Source organism: Ochlerotatus camptorhynchus, unplaced genomic scaffold (assembly GCF_037179485.1).
Source record: "Ochlerotatus camptorhynchus isolate MF236.1 unplaced genomic scaffold, CSIRO-AGI_Acam_v1.1 ptg000613l, whole genome shotgun sequence".
Taxonomy (NCBI): Eukaryota; Metazoa; Arthropoda; class Insecta; order Diptera; family Culicidae; genus Ochlerotatus; species Ochlerotatus camptorhynchus.
The window spans coordinates 82752-92517 of record NW_027041092.1 but is presented as its reverse complement, the minus strand read 5'-3'; positions in this window follow the sequence as shown (position 1 = coordinate 92517).

The window sequence follows — 9766 nt, the reverse complement described above, 5'->3', positions numbered from 1 at the left end:
ACAGCTCTTAGGTTGCAACCCTGCTGAGGGTTCACTTCAAACTAAAACGGCATCAGACAATTGTAGCACAGTTTCGCTTGCTGAACTCGTTGGCGCCTTTCGTTGACAGAAGATTCCTTGAAGACGGTGCACTCATAAATCCTGTGGCTTTCCGCGCAAACCGGACACGACTGCTGTTGAACTGCATTGAAAGCCTTAATTTCCTTTTTTCGCGGTGAGTTGCTTGAGGTCATCCCTATGAGGTTCCTTTCTGCCGTACTCCGACGGTTTTCCACCGAATGCTGCACATGTCTCCAACGCTTCACACTTCCTTTTAAGAAACTTGAGAAGATCGACGAACGTTCACACTATGCTGTGCCCACTGAGACCGAATACCATCATAAAGCTTCTTCAGTACGATGCGATTCAACCAATTTCGCAAGTTGGCCCCAGGGCACAGAGTTGACGAATTATCTCGTCGGACGTTGACACTAGATTTCGTAAGCTTGCAAGATTCAAAGGCCTTATTGCCGGTTGGTCGCAGAACCCCTGAACCAGAGCGGCAACTGGTGAACTTTGGTTTGTCGAAGTGCTCAACAAGTGTATCACTTGTGCACACCTGTTTATAGTTTGCGTCGGTGATAGAGAAACTGCTAACAACAGCTGATCTGAAAATTTTCCCAGTTTGGTTAGAAGTTTCGAAACTAACGCATGTCCACAGGCCTAATAGAAAGATAGGCAGAAAAAGTGTATCATGAAGAATGGTTGCACGCAGGGTTGCTTCCACGCACTTGCTATAGATGAGTGATTTGTGTTGTTGGATGCGGGAGGAGATAGGCGGGTGTTTGACGCATAGAGTCTGTCAATTTCGCTTTCAGAGTGTTGCAGTCAGCGGTTTTATGATTGGTGAGCGCTCGCGATTCGTAGAATCGTTGATTGTGACTGCAAGTGGATCTGGCGGGTTTTGTGTGTCGAACGCTTGCTTTTTGGCCTCTTCTTGTGTCTAACATGTGCAGAGTATCATTATAACGTCTGAGATTCCTGGTTGCGTGAAATATATTTGTGAGAATATGTTTTTGAGATTTTAGTAGTCACGTTTTTTTGTAGTTTAATATTTTATTTCTTTCATGTAATTATCGTCAATAAAAGTTATTCAATAATAGATAGTTCATCCATATATTCGTACTTTGACGCAATGCGCTGTGGATTATGAGATGCTTGATGACCCTGGAGGGATCGTTTTTGCTTACTGAGCAGAAAATCATGGGTTTAGTCCCAAGCTCTCCGTCAATACTCTTAAAATTCATGATCACTAAACAAAATGAATATGTTCTTTCGATAGCCGGCTATCGAGAGATTAAATAAACAACAAATAAGCAATACATCCTTTTGGTTGCATCGCCAACTTCCAACCCTCCAACTCCGCAGCACCTATGAGGGTGTCGCTAAGTCGGTGGCCTCTCGTTAAGTAAGTACTACATCAACATTTCCTTCCCTATCCCTAGTTATGGTAAAGATGGGCGTGGCCGGGAATAGCGACAGTCATGCTTCTGTTACTCTTGTTTAGATTGGAACCAATGAAAGTAGTCTAACTGAGGATTTCAGAAGAGACGTGAGTGTCGCTAGTATCCAATCTACGAAGTATATCATAACAACGCTAATAGAGTAACTGCTAACAAGGCTTCTGGCGTCACCTTCCAGATGGGACATTAGTAATTGTAGTTTTAGAGCACTAGTTAGGTTTTTATTATCGACGCCGCTGACGAAAAGATCTTTAAAGAAGCCCTCTGCTTCCTGTCGCTTCTGAACATGGGAAAATTGTACGACGGCAACTGCATGTCGATTGGTTCAAAGTGCTGCTGACGAAGTTGGACAGCTAACCCTTCCATATTCGTTGTACTTGTCACTTGGCTGGGAAGGAGGGTTCGTTGCGTTTCGAGCAGTACACGGACTGCCTCCTTCAGCTCGTTATTAGGATCTACCACTGTAGAGTCACTGCTAGCACTTGATGGATCTTCCTTCACTTGCAGCAGTTATCAGTCCTTTCATTGTGTAGAAAAGTTGTTCGTACTCCGAACGCACACTGATCACCAAAGAAAGTTCCTCTTCCGGGACTGCTTCTTCGATTTCAGCTTGAATCCTATCGAAAGATTCCTCCATCTCGGCTAATTTCCGAAGCCGATCGTGAACTTCGAACGCCTGTGTTTCATGTTCTGCGAGCTGCCTTGCACTCGCATGTACTCTCATCAGCCTTTCGAAGGCCACGTTTCTCTTCTTGTCCATTGTCGCTGATTCACGTAGATCCGGATCACGAAGGACCAATTGTTAATCGTTCGAATGTTGCGGAAGTGGACAAGGCACGACTACCGAGAACTGACGCGAAGTTCTACCTCGCGAAACCGGGACTTTTCCGAATCTCCGAACCGAAAATGAATAAAAGTTGTGGAAAAAAAATGTCTACTCTCAAATTAACTTTGATTAGTATAATAAGTAAGACGTAGTCAATGACATTTATATAAGGTCTAAGCCAACAGGCAGCTTGCTGGTGTTAGAAGCAAAAATGTTGTAAACATTGCTAAACATCTGCGAACAGATAGATATACGTCACTGCCAACAGCTGTTTCGTGTAAAAAGATAAACATTGCAATATAATACGAACACCACTAACCATTTGCACATTTCACTAACAACAATAAGCCCTTTGGCCCAGACCTTATATAAACGTCATTGAGACTAAAGAGCCTGAATTTATAAAGAGACGACATCTTATCCATTTGACAGATCTTCTGCTCGATTGGAATAACTTTTTCTATGACTTTGACAGATAATCGATTGTTCCAATTTTGACAAGTCATCTCGTTATAAATTCAGGCTCTTTAATTGAGACGTAGTAGCAATTATAAAACAAATGATATCGGGTAGACAGGCACAGTTCCTGTTCTTGAAATCTCTCTCTCTCTCTCTCTCTCCCACAATAATTGTATTGCAGAAAAATCAGTCAGGGATGAACTCAAATCCAAAACCATAAACAACTTAATTGAAAGTGTTTACGAGGAAGTAGCCCGATTAAGCCTATGGTTTATTCTGAAGACCTGTGTGCGAAGCAGTATATAGACAACTGTTTGATCGAGAGATGAGTCGAACGAGAATAGCGTCATCAGAAATTAACGGAGAGTTCAGAACGATGACCTCACGAAGCACGTGGTTATTCTAATCGGGTCTGGGATCGGTTTAGGGTTAGGAAAGTAATTTTAATCAGTAGACCAATAAGTTAAGTAGATTTGGAATATAAGATTTAGTCATTTGCCTAATAAATGTTAAAAGTATGGTTTTGTTTGACCTAAATAAAAATGTTTATTGACTCTACGTCACGTCGTGTAGTGTTACTAGAGTTTAAAGGAAGAATTGTGAAACTTGGCAGTGCCGGGATTGTATGTCACAGTCTACAGTTCACTTGGATTTGTACTACACCTTCTAACAGTTATAGAAACGAGCGGTTGGGATTGCTGCAGCTGGCATTTAATTGTTATGAAGAAACTATTGATTACATCCTGATTTTCCTTCATTTCATTCTTCAATTTTTGACGTAGGACTACGTCTGTGATTTCTATATGGGGGTACACTTTGTGAAAACCGAAAATGGAACATGTAACGTAAATTCCCAAACAGGGACGCAGCGACAGAGCGCCAATCGAACACACGACACATTTTTGCTTTGACTTCGTTCACATTCTGATTTCGACCAAGTTCCCTTCGCCGATTTCAGCTGTGAACGATTGCAAAAACAGCAAACTGATCGCAGTCACTTTGGTGCTTTGTGCTGCTTCTAACTTGGGTAGTAAAAAATAAAGTAGGGGTTATTTTCCAAGAGTCGAAGTGACTTTTTTCACTAGTGAAGTGAGAAAAGACACGTCGTGGTGACGTTACTCTCCATTTGATTTCCACAGAGAGTCACGTCACCACGACGTGACTTCTCTCACTTCACTAGTGACAAAAGTCACATCGATTCTCGCTATCGCTCATTCTGGAATTTCAATATGCAGGAATATGGGAAAATCGGCTTCTATGCAGCAGCTGTGGCATGCACAGCGCAAACAACCAAAACAAGCTAGAATGAAACATTGAAACGTCCGTCGCTGCTGTCAGAGATGCCAGATTCACAGACATGTCTGTGAATTCACAGACTTTTATTTTTTTCACAGACTTTTTTTTCGTTACAGACATTTACAGACTTTTTAGTTTTTTCACAGATATTTACAGACTTTTGAAATGAAGGGAAAAATTTAAAATTTAGTTACCTTTTTATTAATAGCTTTGAACGTATACGCGTAAATGGATGCATTCCCAACTCCAATTAGGTTTAATTCGTTAAAAGCAGGTCTGTTTAGCTTGAACATGACTTTTACTGACATTTCAAATTTCACATCTATTTCATGACCCCCCCGTCACACGCAAAACTTCTGCTAATTTAATAATTTTATACATTTCTGAAATTCAAAAACATTTTTCGCAGACTTCTGAAAAAAAAATCTGGCATCTCTGCTGCTGTACATGTTAATGCATAAAACGTACAAGATCACGCAATTAATCATATGATTTGAGTAGTAGCTATACTGAAGATTCGAGAGATGTCACCCCTTCATTGGTAGGAAAATCATTTTTGCAGTATGGAGGATATCAGAAAATCCACGATTTGTGACTAAACATGCTTTCACAGATGAAAATAAATCAACGAGTGTTTACCTTATCACCATAGTAATGTACTCGTGCAATTTTTGTGCATCTAATACTGCTCATAAAGACGATAATGAATAAAAACTGAAAATTTTCATGCATTTCCAAATGGTTTCCTACCATTCCCATACATCCGAAAGTGACTGGCCCTCTGGATGTGGATGATGGTAAAAACATGCATAACAAAACAGGACGACATACGATCCCTTTTCAAGCCTTGTCTGCAACTGTACGCGCGCGCTAGATAACAGTTTCTTTTATACTCGCAGAATAGCCAATGAAGCCCCTCCCTCTTAGAATATTTTGCGTCTTACTTCATTATGTTGTTACTTCCCTGTAGCTATCAGATGTGCGCACGCACAGTATAAATTCAGTAGGCAAAGGGAAATCGATATCAGTTCTGATTACGCTCTCGCTGTGTGTGATCGTGGAATAGCTGGATATTTTTGAGAAAATCAAACTGTGCCATGTCGCAATACGATTCTGCGCTGTACATGCGCAATCTTCGAAAGCGATTGAGGGGGCAAGGAGCAGAGGACATCCCGAAGCGACCCAAAACTGCTGCCGAACGAGTTCGCTGTTTTCGGGCCAAAAACAAAACAACTGTATCTAATGCGTCATCAACTATCGCTTGGGACGCTGGCGAAGGGTCTTCAACTCGAGGTAGGAAATCTTGATTATTTATTAGCCGCCGTAACAAATATGTATTTATGGTAGCAAAGTTCTACTTCTGTTACCGTTCAATACCATTCCGATTTGGAGAATCTGGCAAATGTCTTCTTACAATTTAATTTATAAACATCGACGTTGGCATCATATCAACCTTTTATTTGTTGAATGTATTGCGATCATTATAGTAACCCTTTCACGAATGAACTTTTAAGCTGTTAGTAATCGCTGTTTTTGATGAACCCTCTCTTGCACTTGAAAAGTAACGTTTCTGTGTGATTTAAACATTGTTTTAAATGTTCGATGCAATCAAGCTTTAGTTATTTACTGTTCTCAATATTGATAAACAAAAGAAAGTATGGATTTTAATTTCTAGAATTGATCAGCGAACCTATAAATTACTTGAGAACAATATTCGATTATGTGATTATATCAGATACGATTCTATACTATTTCCTGGAAATCATTGCACGGATATCTCGCTTCCCGGGTAGTTGATTCGGATGATAACCCTATTGTAAGATTGTCATTTCACGGAACGACGCATTTAGTTCTCAGCATTATTCTGACATTAGGTCGACATTGGTTCTTAATTAAACTTTGATGTGAAAATGATGTCAGCCCAACGTCTAAATGGAATATACTGTAAACCGTTTATTTTTCTTCAACCCAGCATTACCCCACCTTCAACTTGACGTAATCTGATATCAGCCCTAACTAAATCCGACATAAACCTGACAATAGCATAACTATAACATTTATCCAACATTGGTTTTGAATGATCTTTTTCCCAGTTTCATGCCGTCTACATTTCATGTTTTTGGTAAAAGAATGTTCAGGAAACCGGGTTATTCCGAGAAAAGACATTCCGGGAAATGTCAAAATCACAGCTCCGACAATAAAATTTCTTGTTATGAACTGGGGGGGGGGAGGTGATGGCCAATCAGCCTACTGCTCATTCTTGTATGAAATTGGTTCCAAACGTAAACAAGCCCTGTAGGTTTCATATGGCTTGTTTACGTTCGGAACCAGTTATGCGAGGTAGGCGACGATTGTTCGTATATGACAGCCACCTCCCCCCCTTGGTTATGAAGCATTATCAACAGAAGGGATGTTATTTACAGTGAAGTTCAATATTCTGGAGTGATTTTTCAATAGGTCGCAAGTATCACTTTGCCTCAGCTGAGAAAATCCAATTATTTTATTTCGATTTTTCATGGATTCTGCTGCATTTTACTAATAATTCATAATGCATAGTTATTGAGAAATGATCGATTTATATATTCGATACATATTGAAAAGGTTCATTTAAAAATTTTATCCAGCCACTTATAAGAAGCTTTTCATAAACTACGCAGACAGTGTATGGGGGGGTTTGGCAATTGTTCACGGTTCATACAAATTTTAAGAATTGTGTATGGACAATTGTCTACGCATGGGGAGGGGGGTCAAGAATACCAAAAACTGTCTACGTAGTTAATGAACAGCCCCTAAGGGAATTGGAAAAGAAGATAGATTAGTTATCGATCTGCCATCGTCCAAAGCACTGAATTCTCATCAAGTGAATGAGCGAAAATGATTTGTTTAATGATGTTGAAAAGTTTTTTTGTACAAACAAATGGGTCACCAAATGAAATTTATCTGTATTTATCTGTCAAATCTGTCAATAGGTGCAGTGTGATTAATTATGTTCTTGATACTTCATAATCTATATGCTGTGCTCCGTGGTCGAGTTATCTAACAGCGCAAAGCGTTTTGGATAAAACCGGTGACAATAGTTATTTTTCGATCAGTGGTGACACGAGTCATGGAGTTTGACTTTTTTTCCTTAACATTTGATACTTTTCGCAATGACCATTGTGTCGACACACTCAAACGAACTGGCAAGCGGCAAAAATGTCATTGCTTCTTAACTGAAGCAATGAAATTGGGTTGTTAGCGGAATGATTTAAATAAAACAGCAAGTAAAGGTTATCTTCCCTTTAATTCCACTTAATTAATTTTGGTATCCATGACAGATACGTATTTCGACTACAATGTGCAGTTTTCATCAGTGTCGATTCCACTTAAAATCAAATGGAAGATAACCTTTACTTACTGTTTTATTTCTAAACTGTTTTCTGCCAGCGACAGAACATTTTTGCACAAAGAAGCAGACAAGACCGGCTGCGGGCGCGACATAAATTTATGTCAAGTAGAATGTTGCTGATTTCTTGCTGCATTTATTTGATGTTTATTGAATGGAATTAAAAGATGAGAATGAATACTAACCACTCATAAGCATAGATGTTAAAATTAGCGTAAATAAGGGAGTTGGTTATTTACTGTCACATGCAAGCTTGCAGCTAAAATGTCATTACAATAAACTGCACAGCAAAAAATTAATTTTGATATCACATGGATGCACTTCAATCGTTTCAAAAATATGGTGTAATAATACTTGCCAAAAAGGGCAAAATTATCATTAATACAGTACATGAACTGACATTACGCTGCTTTTACTGCATTTGTTTATTTTTGTGGCCATAAAAATTACATGAGATTTTCGACATGATTGAAGCGTATCCTAATGGATTTAATATTAAAATTTATTTTTTGCTGTGTGTTTGGAAAAAATAGGCTGCGACATTTGATTTATTCTCTATCTCCGTGGTTTGCAATGTAGTTATACACGACCGCCCGAGGGGCACGCACTAGACTATCAATACTACGCAGCCTGCTGACAAAATATTTAAAATCTTGCCATTACTGCATTCATTACTTTAAATACACTCTTAATTTCCATAAATACCAGCAGAATTTTAAATTTAAATTATTTTCAATACATTTAAATTATTTTTAATTACATTCATTATCATTAATTATTTGTTGATTACTTTCAATACCGCTAAAAGTATTTAAATTCAAATTATTACTGTCATCAAAGTATTTAAATTACTGCGATGTATTTTAAATATCACGCACTCATACCTGGAAGTGCGCGCCCCTCGCGACCGCCCATGTGCTGGTTGTACAACATTATATTTACACTATGAGCAATATATTCGAAATAGAATATGCATTTTCACAGAATATTTTATCAACTTCAAATATGAAGAGCTTTTGAGTGTGTTGATTTATTTCCTTTTAATTCCGTTATTAATTGCTTATCTTTTGACAGATACGCGTATTTCGTCTACTACTTGCAGACTTCATCAGTGCCAAGTGATCAACACCACTTCACTTGGCACCAGTGTGGTCAGTTCTACGGATTTATCCGTAGATCTACGGATTTTTAGGTTTCCTACGGATCTACGGACCGACCATAACATTCTACGGATTTTCCAGATATCTACGGATTTTTTTAATAGCGCCGTAGTAATTCTACGGATTCTCAAAATTTTAGCTCACCCCCCGCTCACCACTTTCATTTTTTTTTTTACTTTTTGAATGGCGGTTTTTGGGAAATGGTCATAAAATTTAGCAAGAATTAACGCAAAGGAAACAAATTTACTTATCTACTGATTGTACTCGATGAAAAGTTAACAACACTACTTGGCACTGATGAAGTCTGCAAGAAGTAGACGAAATACTAAATATCTGTCAAAACATAAGCAATTAATAACGGAATTAAAAGGAAATAAATCAACACACTCAAAAGCTCTTCATAAAGGGATTCCGTTAAGAGGTTCGACAAAATTAATATATTGAACTTCAAATAGTTGGATTTGTAATTTCAAATGGTTTTATTTGTACTTAAAACCATTTGAGGGTTTAGGACAAAGGAATGTTGCTTTTTCAAATGTGTGTTTTAGTGTTTCCTCCGCCGCGTTCTGTTGTTGAAGAAACAAACAGAGTGCAAGGCATCGTCGATGAACCAGGTGACAATTGTTTTATTCTGCCGACTTTGTTTAACAATGAAGCTGCTTTCGCCGGTGATGCTGTAGTCATGGAACATTTCCCCGATACGGTCATTATCTCTCCATCGCTTTCCGGTTTCGAAATACAAGCCGATATTGCCACGCCGTTGGAGACTATGGAAATCGATACATCGTTTCCTGAGCATTCAAGTCAGGGTGAGTAAAACCTTAAACTTCATAGATTTTTGACGAAAAGTAATCTCAAGTGCATTCGTTACGTAATTGAGGCGAAAATGTCAACGTGCATACAAAATAATTATGTTATTGTTATTATTCCTTTTTAGAGTCTATTTTACCACCAAATTTTGATCGCGCTAATCGTGAGTTCACGAAGCGGTTCATCGATAACGTGTTCGGTGCTGTATGCGACATATGCGACAGACTATGGTTTACCAATGATTTGAAACCATTGACAGAAGTGGGTGCGGCTGCGTTGGTTGACAGTGGATCTTTTCAATCCGTTGAAGGATTTTTGGCTTGCCAGA